The sequence below is a fragment of the Nanorana parkeri genome, unplaced genomic scaffold (genome assembly GCF_000935625.1).
Source record: "Nanorana parkeri isolate BGI_ZX_2015 unplaced genomic scaffold, ASM93562v1 scaffold428, whole genome shotgun sequence".
Lineage (NCBI taxonomy): Eukaryota > Metazoa > Chordata > Amphibia > Anura > Dicroglossidae > Nanorana > Nanorana parkeri.
In genome coordinates, this window is record NW_017306696.1 from 447,763 (window position 1) to 463,242 (window position 15,480).

At 43.0% G+C, this 15,480-nt stretch overlaps 1 protein-coding gene across 1 annotated transcript in view; it reads right to left on the bottom strand.

Annotated features, from left to right (window-relative positions):
* PALLD (palladin, cytoskeletal associated protein) overlaps nt 1-15,480 on the bottom strand; it is a 286,056-nt gene that overhangs the window by 178,006 nt on the left and 92,570 nt on the right. The window lies entirely within an intron of this gene.

The window sequence follows — 15,480 nt, forward strand, 5'->3', positions numbered from 1 at the left end:
ATAGCACTTCAGAAGCTGATATATTCCTCTTTACAAGTACTAGGACCCCCAGAAATGAATGATAATGCAGTAAAGTGCAAATTAAGTGCGGTCAGTGGATAGACATTTAAAAAAAAAAATTCACTAAAAAGCAAGTCCAATAACCGCTGGAAAACAAAACAAAATGAAGTTTGATGTGTGCCAAAAACATATTTACACTTCTAAAGTAAACTTGCGCTATGCCCTTGGAGAGCAAAGCGACACCTTCAATTAAACGCTGCATAGACCCGGATTCCCATCATTATCTCAATGTTCAGTTGGCTAATGGGAGCCAAGGGTAACACTTGGTACTTCCAGATATATGGAGCATGTAATACCCCCCTTCCCCCTCTATGAATCTATGTTCAGATACCCAACGCTGTCACATTCTTTTTACAGAGTACATAACATAATTAACCACTTGAAGACCAGGGTGTTAAACCCCCTTCCTGTCCAGGCCATTTTTCAGTATGCAGCGCTGCTGTACTTTGACTGACATTCATTCTGTCTCTACAAAAATTAATTTTATACAATTTTTTGGGGACAGATAGAGCTTTCTTGTGGTGGTATTTAATCCCCTCTGGGTATTTTATTTTTACTATATACTGAAAAAAGTACCGAAAATAAACAAAATAAAAATTCCCTACATTATATAATTACCCAATTTTTTGGTAATATATAAAAAATGGGGTCACGTCGCTTAAATAGACACCAAACATGTCAAGCCTTAAAATTGCGTGCACCTGTAAAATCACAAAAAACTTTCATACCCAAAATTGCCCTTAGGCAGTGCTTTAAAAGCTTTTACCGCTCATAAGTTTAGTGTTAACAGTGATTGACTGCCCTACAATTATCGCTCACACTCCAATGTTTCCAGTGATATGTAACATGTGTGGCACAATTGTTGTTTTCACATGTGTATATGTGGGGGACTTAAAAAATGTTTTTGTTTTTTTATATTTGACTATATATATATATTTTTTTTTAACAAGTCCTCTATGTGACAGGCCCTCATACATGCAGTGACCGGCCCTCTTTATGGAGACATCAGGGGTCTATCTGACCCCTTATGTCACCTCTTGGCCCCCTCAGAAATGTAAATGCAAACTATTGTGGCCTGGAAATGGGGTCTGCATTTTGACATAGACAAAAGACTGTGGGGGCAATTTATCAAAACTGGAGCAGACAAAAACTGGAGCAGCTGTGAATGGCAGCCAATCAGCTTCTCTTTCTCATTTTCAAATCTTAACTGAACAAACTGAAGAGAGAAGCTGATTGGTTGTCATGCACAGCAGTTTTTGTTTGCTCCAGTTTTGATAAATTCCCCTCTGTATGTTTTGGAGAATAAATAATAAAAAAATAAAAAAAAAAGTGTCTTAAAAACAAAGTCAGAAAACTTACAAAGCTATTGTAAATGTTCTATTTACTGGTATAAATGATTGCAGGAAAAAGTCACATGAAATTATCTGACAGCTTGGGAAATGTCACCTTTGTTCTGTGATGATACGTTGCTGGTACAGCAATGTATTGGCTATGGTGAGCTTGCCCCAGGACCATTTCTAAAATGAGGCAGCAACGCAAGGGGGGTGGCAGGCAGAGCGGCATGGCCACTCTGCTGCACAACGTTTGCAGTGTGCCTGCCATCCCCTTTCTGGCCAGAGTGTCCCAGGTTGCTAAGAGGGCAGGGAGATGTGTACGGGCCATAGGTGTCTCTCTGCTCAACTCTTAGCAACCTGCAATGCTGTTGCAGGCATCCCGTGGAGCTCCTGACAACTAGTGGCGTTACTGGTTGCCAGAAGCTCGGCATGACACTGCCCCCAGCCAGCCCCACCCTCCGCCTCAGGCAGCAAAAATGTTAAGGACAACCAAGGCTTGCCCTATATACACTTTGCATTGTATGTGACTGTCAGCTAAAAAAGGGGTTAAAACAACATTTTAGAAACCCCTTTTGTTCATATAGAAAAGTGTTAGTTGTAATTGGCTCAACAATGAAATAATAATCTCAGTGCCTAATTAGGTACATAGAAAAGTGCAGTAATATACAAATATACTCAGCATCACCTAAATGCCATTCCCCTGTGTGCTGCAGCAAGGCAACAGCCAGATCTTCCAGCTTTCGAATACACATGGTGAAGTTACACCCAGACATAGCCTAATCCAGGCGTAGTCGTGTAATAACAGTATGTGTACATTCAGCAAATTTAGTTGCCTTAGAGCAGTACTGGACCACATGTCATGACACCTAACATTTGTCTAGTAACAGCATCAAAGCATCTTGAATTGGCACTACACGTTTTACTGCGGCAAACAAAGCAACAATCCATCATACCTTGAATAGTCAATTGCTATGCAGTATTGCTGTCAATACTGGCATTATAGAATGGTGGAGTCCACATATAAAAATATAGATTCTCATAAATCCAAACCACTAAAAGGAGGTATATATCAATGTTTACCAACAAAATATAATGCAAACAGGCATATTCTCCCCAAAATAGGTTTAGATAATTGTATTTGATTAAACCATAATGGCCCTATGACCTCATAAAATATAATCCATATGCTGGCTTTTTGGAACAGTAGTTTATTGCAGTCATTGCCTCTCCTTAGTTTTGACACTTTTTTTTACACCACAGAAACATAGTAATGCAACATTTGCCTGCTGGATCTTCCTGAAATGTTAAGGGCTCAGTCACACTAGATGCAGTGCGTTCCGGCCAGATTTTGGCCAGAACGCACAGCCTCGCATTGCGGCCGGCTCTCTTTTTAGTGGGGCAGGAGGGGGCGTGGAGGGCCATTCAAGTGAATGGCGCCGTAGCCACGCCCTCCGGCCACACTATTTTGATCGCACTGCACAGGACCGGACCGCAGGCACAATGTGCCTTGCGATCCCGTGCGGCGGATTGCATTGCGGCTGGAGGGCGTGGCTACGGCGCCATTCACATGAATGGGCCGCCACACCCCCTCCTACCCCACTAAAAAGTGAGCCGGCCATAATACGAGGCAGTGCGTTCTGGCCACAATCGGCCCGGAATGCACTGCATCTAGTGTGACTGAGCCCTAAGGGTTAGTTCACACCAGAAACCGCATCACAACTGCTTGCATATGCAGAGTTGCATTGCGATCAGTTTTGATGCATTTTGACGCGTTTGTGATGCGTTTTTGATGCCGTTTTTTCCCTCTGCATGTCCCTGGATGATGCCACAATCAATAGTTTTTTTGTTTTTTGTATGCGTTCCATTGCGTTTCAGTGCGTTTTAATGTGTTTGCACTGCGTTTTGATGCGTTTCGTGCAGTTAGATGCAGGTAAAATAGGCCAAGCAGTACTTTTTCTGACTGCAGTTGAACGGACTGCAATGATGTGAATTAAGCACAAGAAAACCCATAGGAAAGCATTGTGCTGTATTTTGACTGCAGCAGTCAAAATAAACAGACTGCATCACAACTGCATATGGTCCATTTATTTTGACTGCTACAGTCAAAATACATCACAATGCTTTCCTATGGGTTTTCTTGTGCTTAATTCACATCATTGCAGTCCGTTCAACTGCAGTCAGAAAAAGTACTGCTTGGCCTATTTTACCTGCATCTAACTGCACTAAACGCATCAAAACGCAGTGCAAACACATGCAAACGCATCAAAACGCCCTATGACTCAACGGAACACATACAAAAAAACAGAATTGATTGTGGCATCATCCAGGGACATGCAGGGGGGAAAACGCATCCCAAACACGTCCAAACGCATCAAAATGGATCGCAATGCAACTGCGCAGACGCACGCAGTTGTGATGCAGTTTCTGGTGTGAACTAACCCTAAAGGTAGATCTTTTTTGGTCCTTATAAATGTAATGTTTTTCCCAATTGTACAAATTGGCAACAATAATTAGGCATGTACACCATATGGGACATTTTGCATTGAAATTAATTTACCCTTCGTATTTCAACAAAATATTCTATGTACATTAACTAAAATTGCCCATGCCTTTCAATAAGCCATGCCAACTAGACTCACCACAATTTCTAAACATTCAATATACAAAATGACCCTTCAACTCTCTGCACCTTCTAAATGTTCCTTTCAATAAATACATTCTCTATGTCACATCTAAGGTGTGGTAAGCCCGCAATATATTCCATTTTTGTTCTTGGGTTTAGATAAACTTTAAATTCAAGAACTTCAGTGAAGCTCTTCCCCAACAGATATAAATAATAGGTTCACTTTATTGCAGTTAGAAAACCTAAAAATGTTTGTCCATCAGCCTCCCACACTACCAGGATATTATCAATACACTTGGCCAAGAGTTGTATCTAACTAGTAAACTCTAACCTCTCATGAAATATGGTGGACAACTACCAGTGTATTAAACAGGAAGCTGGCATTCATCATGGACAATGGCGTACACATCACAATACCAGTCTTCTGATTTTATTATTCACCATCAACATAGACTAAGTCCATTTTGAGGATGGACCTAATGCAAAAACAGAAATATTGAGATAGTATTTCAGTTATGAGAGCTAATATGGCTGGGCACCGGTGGGTGGGGGGAAACCTTTTAGGCACTTTGGCCAAGCAGTACTAAACTGGTATGCTCAGATGTCAGGGATAAAGCTTTTTTACCACTCTTCTATGGAGAATCTTATTTTATAGCCAACATGAACTGAGGATGTTTCTGATTTTGGATCCATCCTCAACATTGTATAATTGTTTTCAACTAATATTCGTGTAATGTAATGTAGCAATACAATACAGAATAGAGCACTTGAAAAAAACAACGCTTTTGCCTCATTCAAGCTGGTAGAAAGTGCCGATAGATCCTCCAGGCATTAGGGAAGGATTATATTCGGATGTGTTTCCTACATTTCATGGTATTTCTTTTTTTTCACAACCATATGTCTTTTCACAAAAGTAACCCTGGCTTTGTGGTTCTCTCTATGATCTGTTCTGCTCCAATTTTCTGCTGATCCTGCTATCTAAAAAGGTGGCATAGTCAGGCTGAGATACAAAATGTTGTTTTCATAGCAATAAAGAAGTAGTTAAGTCTATGACATGTGTGCACTCATATGTACTCGTATTTCCTTCTTTCACTTTGCAAAGAATACCCAATGGCATGCTAGGAAAATAAAGAAAAGGATTTTTGCTTGAACATGACTGGATATTGTGAATCAGCAGAGCTTCACCTCATTTACTAAACTAAGGGAAAATTCACTAGGAACAGCTTATTTTCCTTAAGTACATCAACCGCTATGACACTAAGAACTGTGTGGGTGTAGCTATCACTAAGTTGGTTATGGTTCTGGCCAAATCAAGTGTCTGCTCCTATATATGTCTATTGTTCAATATGAGAAATACTTCAGGAAAGCTTAAATGCCAATTCCACACAAAACAAATACAGCTGGCCCTCGGTTTACAACAGTTCAATTTGCACTGATTCAAAATAGCACCCTTTTTTGGGAGTGTTGAAACCAAATATATAATGTAAGTCAATGAGAATTGAGGGAGTTAGGTTCCAGGCCTCTCTCAAAACAAGGAATGGTTCTAAATAGAAACTGGTGTAAACTGAAACCCAGTAAATAATGTACGTCAGTAGAAAGTGAGGAAGTTAGGTCCCAAGCCTCTCTCATTGACATGAAGTGACATAAGTACAGACATCCCAACTCTCCCGGACGCTCCGGGAGTCTCCCGCTATTAGATAGCGGCTCCCGGCCGCCCGGGAAAACATAATACAGACACATTTTATTTAAAGCTCCTTGTGTGAGCTCATGCAGCAGCTTTACATATAATGTATCTGTATTTTATTATGCCAATTTTGAGAAAGGTCTGGAACATAACTCCCTCGGTTCCCATTGACTTACATTATATACTGGGTTTCTATTTACAACCATTCCCCCAAGAACCTAAACCCAGCGTAAATTGATGGCTACCTGTACTTTACTTTTTGGTAGGTAACAGTGTGTTAAGTACAACACCAACATATTATAAGGGGAATTCTAAATCAAAATTGGAGCAGACAGAATTTGGAGCAGTTGCCCATGGCAACCAATCAGCTCCTCTCTTCAGTTTGTTCAGTTAAGCTTTGAAAAGGAAAGAGAGAAGCTGATTGATTGCCGTGCACAGCTGCTCCACATTTTGTCTGCTCCAGTTTTGATAGGTACCCCTCTATGTCTCTTAGAGTCCCAAGGGCTTTAGTAAAGGTATGATTTTTTTTATTAAGGCATAATTTCACAGTTTTTAGTTTATTTCATATTGCAGAGAGCAGTGCAGAGTGTGACAATAAAATCTGGCTTTTAGCTGGGACAGTTGGGTAATGCAGGGGATTCTGAGAGGGAATTTTTTTGCCACTAGTGTTCAACAAGAGTGTTCAACAAGTGTATAATTCCAATTAACATAGATACAACACCAGTGTTGTAAAGACAAAAAAGACTGGTTTAACAGGAAGATACCTGCTATCTAAAAGCTATATGTATGTAATTCAGTGTGGTGGTCAAATAAAATGATCTTGCTAAAAACATAGGGGTCTATTCACAAAGCTGCCGAAGGATCTGGCCGTAGCTTCGGCCGATCCTTCGGCTGGCTTCGGCCCCAGGACCCCTTCGGTTCAGGAGAACCGAGGGGGTGCTGTACGGGCTATTCACAATAGCCCGTACAGCTCCCGATCACGGCCGAGCAGAACAGCAGTGTGAAGCCTGCCGGAGGTTCGGCTCAGCCGATCCAGATGTTGGATCGGCTGAGTCGAACTCCTTCTGCACTTCAGGTCAGGCGAACATGCTAAGCATGTTCGGCTGATCCGAAGCCACACGAAGCAAGCCGATGTACGGCTGATTTCAGCCGATGTACGGCTGAAATCAGCCGTACCAGCCTGAAGTGAATAGCCGAACAGTGTTCGGCTCACTTCACTTCTGATCGGTCATTCACTCGGCTGCCCTCGGCAGCTTTGTGAATAGACCCCATAATCTGCTAGCCTTCATTTGACAACAGTTAGATGCTGCAGTATGTATTTTATGATGTCTGGGAGGCAATGTACTCTGGACGATGAGGAGGCACAGTATAAAAAGCAAATCTTTCCAGTTAAGTAGAAGATAATAATGGAGCCAGGGTGGGGAGTCCTGATGGCATCTAATTAATCTATGTCATGTTATTATCAGAGTTACTGTTTCAAACTGTCCGTCTCTGCTGTATGTTTCATTGGAAAGAGTGAAATGCCTTTCCACCATATAACTAAACCATGCCTTCATTCTTTTTTTTTTTTTTACTTAGCTAAAGCTTTAAAGTTTTTTTGCATCTTCATCTAAGGATGATGACAATGGATAGTAAACATAAGAATACAAATATACTGAATACTTTATATGGAATGACATTTCTCTTTTGTAATAGGCGAGTAAAGAAATATAGACATATAACTCTGGTCTACCAAAAAACTAACTATAACTCCTGTATAATAATAATATTAATGTATTTATTCTAGACAGATAGACAGACAGACATCCCTAGTCTTTTTACTAGGGATGCAACGATACCAGTTTTTCAGTATCGAATATTTTTTTCCCGGTACTCGCCAATACCGAATTTCGTATACCGGAAGTCTTATTAAGGAAGTCGGGCAGCGTGTAAAGACTCAACCCCCAGGCCTCCTGATGAGCTGGGAAGCCGTCTCCATGCCCCCTCGTCACCTGGTGACGAGGGAGCATAGAGCAAGCTTTCTGGCCAATCAGAAAGCCAGGAGGTGGGTAATAACTCGCCGACCCAGCTTTCTGATTGGCCGGGTAGTCAGCTCCATGATCTTTTGTCACCAAGTGATGGGGGGGGCGTGGTGCCGGCTTCCCGGCCCATCAGGAAGCTGGGGGGGCAAGTCATTAACCACCCCCGGCTTTCTGATTGGCCAAGAAGCCAGCTCCATGCTCCCCGGATTATGAGGGAGCATGGAGATGGCTTCCCGGCCAATCAGGAAGCTGGGCAGCATGTAATGACTCACCGCCCAGCTTCCTGTTACCAGAAGTTCCGTTTTCGGAATAGGCATCGGGAGCAATTGGGCGAGTACGATTACTCGCCCAAATACTCGGTATCGGCACCAATACTGATACCAATACTAGTACGGGTATCGGTGCATCTTACTTTTCACAATCGAAGTTCTTTCTTTTTCCACCCAATCCTATTATTTAATTTGTTGATGAAGAACATTAATAAAACAAGTAAGTAAAATCGTTATGTACTCTCTCCAAGTCCAGATAAAACTCCATCACCTCCTTGCACTAAACCTCTTCTCACGTATTCAATTGTTATATGCATGAGGCTCTACCAGCCATTTAATCCTAAAACTGGAGTACTAAATGACAAAAGGCTTGATTGTGTGCTAGGAGGGTGTGAATCTCAGTGTACAGCCTGACCTAGGATCCTAGGGTGTGAATCCCAGTATATAGCCCAGGCCTAGTTCGGATGTGCATGTGACAGCGTACAGCCGCATCCTCTCATAGGGAAAAACAGGCTGCTGCATGCAATCACACATAGCACCTGTCCCTCCCGGGATCGTCCCATTCCGTACGGACGTGTCTGTCCAATGTGAGTAAGCCCTTAGATTCCAACTGTCATTTCCGTGTGTGGGTTTGCATCTGAAAAAGTGGTGATAGGGCCATAGGCCTCCAGTATCAAAGGGTCAGTAGTAACAAATTACTTTATTGCACCAACTCCCCACCAACCACCAGTAAGACCCAAGTTTAGTCTCCAAGTACTAGAAATACACAGGGGTTTGAAACTGGTGGCTAAAATACCATAATTAGTAATGCTCTTAGTAATGCTCTCGCACACGTGGCACTGAATGTACAGTCGGCCACCTTCTATCCAATGTAAAATGAATGGTCCTCATGTAAAAGTTCACCTATAATACAACATGACAACTATTAATTAATTCTGTAACATTATACTGTATAATGGTATATAGGCCTAGCTTCTATTATAGGATATAGATTATTTTAACTTTATTTTTTCAGGAACTATAGCTAAAGTGACATTAAAGGATACATTTTTTCCCCACCCCCCAAAGTTAGTGTCAGCACTTACCTTAAATGATGTCTCTTAATATGATCTTCTTCTTTCCTGTCGTTTTCAGCCTTCTCTCCAGCGCTGCTGCGGGTCTCCGATCCAGCGCTGACTCCTCTGTACTTGCTGGTACTTCCTGTCTCACGGTCTCTGCATGCGGGTGCGCACTGTCCATAGACTTACCTTGTGTCTCTCCTCGTCTCCCGGCCGAAAATCTGAACTGCACATGCGCCCGCCCCAAAATCCTTTGCGGCCGCCCGAGATTTTTCAGATTTTCGGATGGGAGCGTGTGGCGAAGACACAGGTAAGTTTAAACCTCTTTTAAATCGTTTTTAAAAAAAAAGTTTTTGCATATATCTACTGCTTTCTAGCAGTAGATATATGCAAAAAAAAACAGAGGCTTTAATAACCCTTTAATGTAATCAAATGAATAACAAATCTGTGATGGAAAAAATTACAGAAGCCTAAATGAATGTCTACCAATTTAGGTTATTTTTTTGTCAAGGGAAATGAAGATAAAATAGCCCGGACCACTAAGGTATTCAGGAAATGAAAAGTACTATTATTCAGACGTGATTGAAAAAGCAGTGCTATTTGTGGAGTGTGTCTAGATTTCCAACCATTACAAACTGGGATCGGAGCCTAGCAGCAGGGTTGTTGTGCTGACCAAGAAAAACAGATAATGGAGCCTGTGCTTGTTCCAGATTTCTGTGTCAGCTTCTGTGTGTCCCAGGTGAGGCCTACATATCCCCAGTAGCCTGCACAGCAGCGGCGTAGTACGTCTGTATGATAGGAGTACTGGCATTACAATTATAAAAGCACACCATGGGGTTACTTTTCAGGAACTTTCATCAAAAACACAGTTCTATAAACTGTTCACCTTCAGATGACTTTTTTTTATTTCACTCTCTATGCTGTCCAGCAATTTTTGATTACCCACTGCATTTTAGACATATATTTATGTCATGAACAGCACAGTGTGTCCCAGTTCTCTGCATTATATGCATCAAGTAAATTACACATGGTTCATATAATGCCCAACTGCAACCATTTTTTTAGTTTGATAGCCTATGGAATAGAACATCGGTTTGGTTTTTATTGCTGTCTTTGACCCCATTTATCACCCTGTGATCTCCTGTTGCTGTCTTTGACCCCATGTGATCTTCCCTCACTTACTGCCCCATAGGCATCTCTGAAAATGAATAGCACAGACAACAATAAATATCTTAAAAGTAAAATCCACCTTAAAAAAACTGCACACATAGTCATAAAATAAAAACAATGCATGTACTATTGTTTCACATTGGAGCCTGGAAAGCATTGCAACCTAGATCAGTGAATCATGGGTGCAATGCTCTGGCTCCTGCAGACTCTTCCTCTCATCTTGTTTACACCGTGTTATGGACATTCAGTAACAGGAACCGGGGAAGTGTCAATAGACAGTGCAGCAATGCCACCACACTTGTATTCCATTGAGAACTACAATCCCCTCTGCGGTAGTTTCTCCATTCACAGATCCTGTTAAAGGATCTGTGAATGGATGATGTGGCTGTGTGAGTGAAGTCACACACAGCTATGTCAGATTAATAAAAGTGCTGCAGGGAAAAGAACCTCACGATTCAGGTAAGTGGAGAGGGGGGGGTATGGTGGTGGGATATACCCTGAATATGGGCGTAACATGAAACATGGTAAAAAAATAAAAAAAAAGTGCATTTAGCCTTTAAGAGGCTCTACCCATTTCAGACACATTTTCAAAAATCAGGTTTGTGAACTGAACAAACTTTCATACTGTACATAGCCCACATACCCTATTATACTGGAAAATCAGCAATTTTAGCTATGTCATAAAGGACTTATTTGATCCTCAAGCATATGGAAGCCTTTGACTCAGACCAAAAAGAAGGACAGCTGAGGAGGAAAGAGGGACAGAGACATTTGGATAAAAAGAAGAACAGTCTCTCCAAATGGGCAAAAGTTGGGAGGTACCATCATTTAGGTAGTTAAATGTATGCGTTTTTTAAGCTTGTATGCAAAGAAACTTCAACCACCTGTATAGACAAAGACAATCACAGAATATTTTGTAATTTGCAGCAATGCCACTGGGCATATTTAAAAGTAAACTCCAAGACCCTTTGAGCGTTCCAGCTGTCTAAGGTTGGCCATAGACGGCTTGAATTTTGCCTGAATCAGCAGGCATGCAAACATCACCCAGCTGGACAAAAGCCTATTTGAAAGCCTATAAAAACTATCGGATGCAGTCACTGTTCGACAGCGCTACTGTACTCGTGGGTCGTAGTCGTGGGTGCCATGCCTGCTGAATACAGTAGCCAGCAGTAGAGTTTCCTCCACTTATGCAATTTTCCATGGATGGGGGAATCAGTTGTTTTTCTCTTTTTCTCTCCTTCAGCCTGCAGGCTGAACAGAATCGAGCCATGTATGGCTAGCCCAATACAGTAGGTTATGTTGCTCCCTGAGCAGACTACAGCCTTACCAGTCTGTCCGATGCAGGAGACAGCAGCATGTTTTTTAGGAGCCAGCTACATTGACAACAACTGGAGGCAATAGCTAAAGTTTCAGGACCATTGGCTATTTGGCTCCCGGGATTTGTTCAGATCTTCTCTACTTGCTCATTCTCTAGAACACATGTAAGCTGTGTACAATCATGCTTCTGGCAGTAAGGGAGATGATAACTCATGGGGTACCATTCAGGTGGCTGCATCTGACTTTTAAAGGACAGTATTGCTTTAAAAAGACTCCTCTGACCTTGTCCTCAGGCAACTATTGTAACACTTAAATTACAATATGGTGTGAATTCATTTGGCCCCATGACACCTATTCATTACAGGGCAGCAACCAGGAAAACTGTTGAAGGATTTATACTGCACATTGTAAAGATTATCACAGTTTGGATTTACAGTTTGACGTAGCAATGTGAGACAGGTAGTGGCCTGCATACCCGTTTTTACTTCATTGCAAATAAAACAGCTGAAGTTAATAGCCATCATGTGTATCATCTGCAAAGCTCATTAAACACAATGTTTGTCTCATATTTCTCCGGCATAAGAAAACCTCAATTGTATGTAAAAAGATAGCATGTGGAAACAAGGAGTATACTTTTCAGTAACAGCACACATGCTCATGCTTGCTTGTTGTTCAAGATGGGTTTTATGCCTGCCATGATGCCTTTTTTAAAATAACTTGGAATTCAGCTTTAGAACATATGGGTGATCCTCTGACATATCACATATCAAATACTTCCATTTGACACCTAGAGCACTTGTTGCATACACACACTTGTACTCCAGAATGCATGCCCCAGGGCATGCCTGATCACTATAAGTGGCAATCCAGGCAGCTTGACCTGGATGCTTATGCTTAAATTTAAAGAGCACCGGTTACATATATATACACTACATCTTGCTTTGTGATTTGGTATCTGTTAAGCTGGCCATACACTGTTGAACCAGCAGGATGAACAAAGAAAATATAACAGATTCCTCCAACAAAAGAGTACCCAAACAGTGGCAGCAGCTCATTGGCGGCTGGCTCTGTTCGTTCGAAGATTTTCCATCCGGCTCCTTTGATCAGCTTATGGAGGGATGCTGGCCACAAGGGTGCCGACAGCAGCACCCACTGTGCGAATTTCATCCGGTTCATCAAGAACCTTAGAATGATACCCCTCACAAAGGCCCGGTACTAGGCCCCCATATTTTTCTCATTGGTCTGGCCTTTTACTGCCAGCTAGCAGGTAGATACAGAGCATAGTAGTAGAGATAAGTGCAGATTACATTTGAAGGCAGTGCATAACACAGAATAGTGATTGTGCTTTACATTAAAGTAGGGTATACATGGTACATTTTTGAACAAACATTCGTATGAAAAAATCTTGTCAGAACATTCAAAAATGCCATCAGAGACTTGATAAATGTCATTCAAAATTTCATTTGAAATAAATGGAGTTTGCTGAAAGAAAACCACATTCACTGTTAGACTTTCTTTCGACAGCGGAAAACATTTCCATCCAGCTCCTTCAACTTTTTTCCTCACTGCGGTCAAAATCGATCATCGATTTGACCCCATCAGCTATTACAAAGTCGAACGAACTCTTAGGGTTTTTTAACCTTCCTGGTCCAGTTGCTTGCAGCATGGTTTCTTTGCAGTGTCTCTAACACTGTTTGTTCCCCTTTGGCGCCCTCTTATAATCAAACCCTGTCTCAGAGTGATGATGCAATTTCAAACACCAGTTCACTATTTAACCATCAGCTTGTCCATTCAGTCTCCGCCCTTGTGTGTGTTCTACCAAGTGATCTGTAGTTGTTCCTGTTTTCCATGTATGGCCCTGGCCCTGGCTCTGGCTGACTGATCTCCTGGTTCCTGACACTGGTTATTGTTTCCGTTCATCCTGCTCTCAGTGTTCCCTGACCTGCTTTGGCTGACTACCCGCTTTGGCATCTCATGACTGGTCTTGATCTTAAAACTGGAGAAGGAATTATCAAAAAGCAGCAGGAGAATCATAGGTCCAATAAAGAGATAATGAAGAAGCATTCCTTACACTGCATATCCTCAGGTACAGCTTCCTCTCCAGCCTGGAGAACAGTGATCAGCATTAGAATGATATCACCAAACATTACTCCACATCTCATGAGTCACAGGCAGCAGTGCTTTAAATGATCTCCCACCAGTGGCGGAACTAACGTCGGTGCACCCGGTGCGGCCAGCACAGTTGCCGGCCATGGGATAGCACCGGATCGGTATCCAGCGGCTGGCAGGCCCCCAGTCTCTGTGCCGGGAGTGTCGGTTCATCTGACACTCCCGACCGGCGGCGTAGTGAGGGGGGGGCGTCATCCCTGCAGCTCCCGGTCGGCCCGCCCGCCCTCATCAGACGCGGCTCTCTAATCGGCTGCCGCTCGCTCCTCAAGGGGTCCTGTGAGGCGACTGATACGGGCGGGCTGACCGGGAGCTGCGGTGACAGCCGCGCGGTCAGTTTGCCCCTGCACCTGGGGGGGGGGGGCCCCTCTCGCTATGCCACTAGCCGGGAGTGTCGGATGTGCAGAAAGGCGGCAGAGGGATGGAGCAGCTGCGGCCAAAACAGACCCCCCACAGCCAGGGTCCAGGGAGCCCCACTGACCACCAGGCTAAGGTAAGGTGACATTTTTAAATGTTTTTTTTTTATTTTATGTTCCACATAAAATAAAACATTTTTTTTTTAATACTCACCTGATCTGATCTAACCGACAAGCGCAGCGTCCCGCCTCTCACGCTGTCAGAATATGCATACAGAGCGTGCTGGTTACTATTTAAACCGGCGCGCTGTGTGCAGCTTCTGAGAAGATACGCTATTAGCATAGCGGGAGCCATGCAAAATGCGCAGCCGGCTTCTCCGCTACGCTAATAGCGTATCTTCTCAGAAGCTGCACACTGCGCGACGCTTTAAATAGTAACCAGCACGCTCTGTATGCATATTCTGACAGCGCTATATCGGAGACCCGCCGCACCGCTGGAGCGACAGATGAAAACATCAGGAAAGAAGAAGAAGAAAAAAAAGAGGAAAAAAAGATCGGCTTAAGAGAAAAAAAAATTGACTTTAATGTTACTTTAACCACTTCCGGGCCGCAGTACGTCTATAGACAGCGGCCTGCAGAAGTGCTTAAAACAAGAACACGGCTGCTTCGGCAGGCATGCTCTTGGCAATTGCTGTGTAACTTACAAGCGATCTGGTGTCTGTACAGCCGCCGGATCGTTTGTAGCATGTGCGGTGCCCAGGAGCGGCACAATGATCAGAGAGAGATTAAGCAGCTTCCAGCCACTGAATCCTCCTCCGATCACTGGACGCGGAAGTGCTGTGTACTACATCACTTCCGGTGTCACTGTACACAGTCTCCGGCTCTTAGAGCCAGGACAAGAAGCTGGGAAAGCAGATCTCGGCTTCCTCAGCTTCTTTGGGGTCCCTAGGTGACATTAGGGGTCTAAAAGACCCCTGATGCCTCCATAAAGAGGACCTGTCACACCCTATCTGCTATTACACAGGGTGCTTGTTAGCCCCCTATGTAATACCAATAGGGTTAGTGTACAAAAAAAAACTGTTTAAAAATTAAAGTAACATAAAAAAAAATGGGAAAGAAAATGTTTAAGTCCCTCGTCCCCCAGATACACACGCGTCGGAGCGCCTACGTGCAGAAAACAACAATTGCGCAGCACATGTTACATATCGCCTCGAAGTGAGAGCAATAATGCCATTTATTTTTCTGCCGATACAGCAACGTATCCCTGCTTTCTTTCCTCCCTGCTGGATGCTGCTCTGTGTCCCAGCGGAGAGGAGAGAAAGTGAAAGCCGGCCAAACGCTGCGGGAGGAGAGCGCTGTGTTTGTGGGGGGTTTTTTTTTTGGGGGGGGCTAAAAAAAATTTGCACCAGGGCCCTTTGTTCC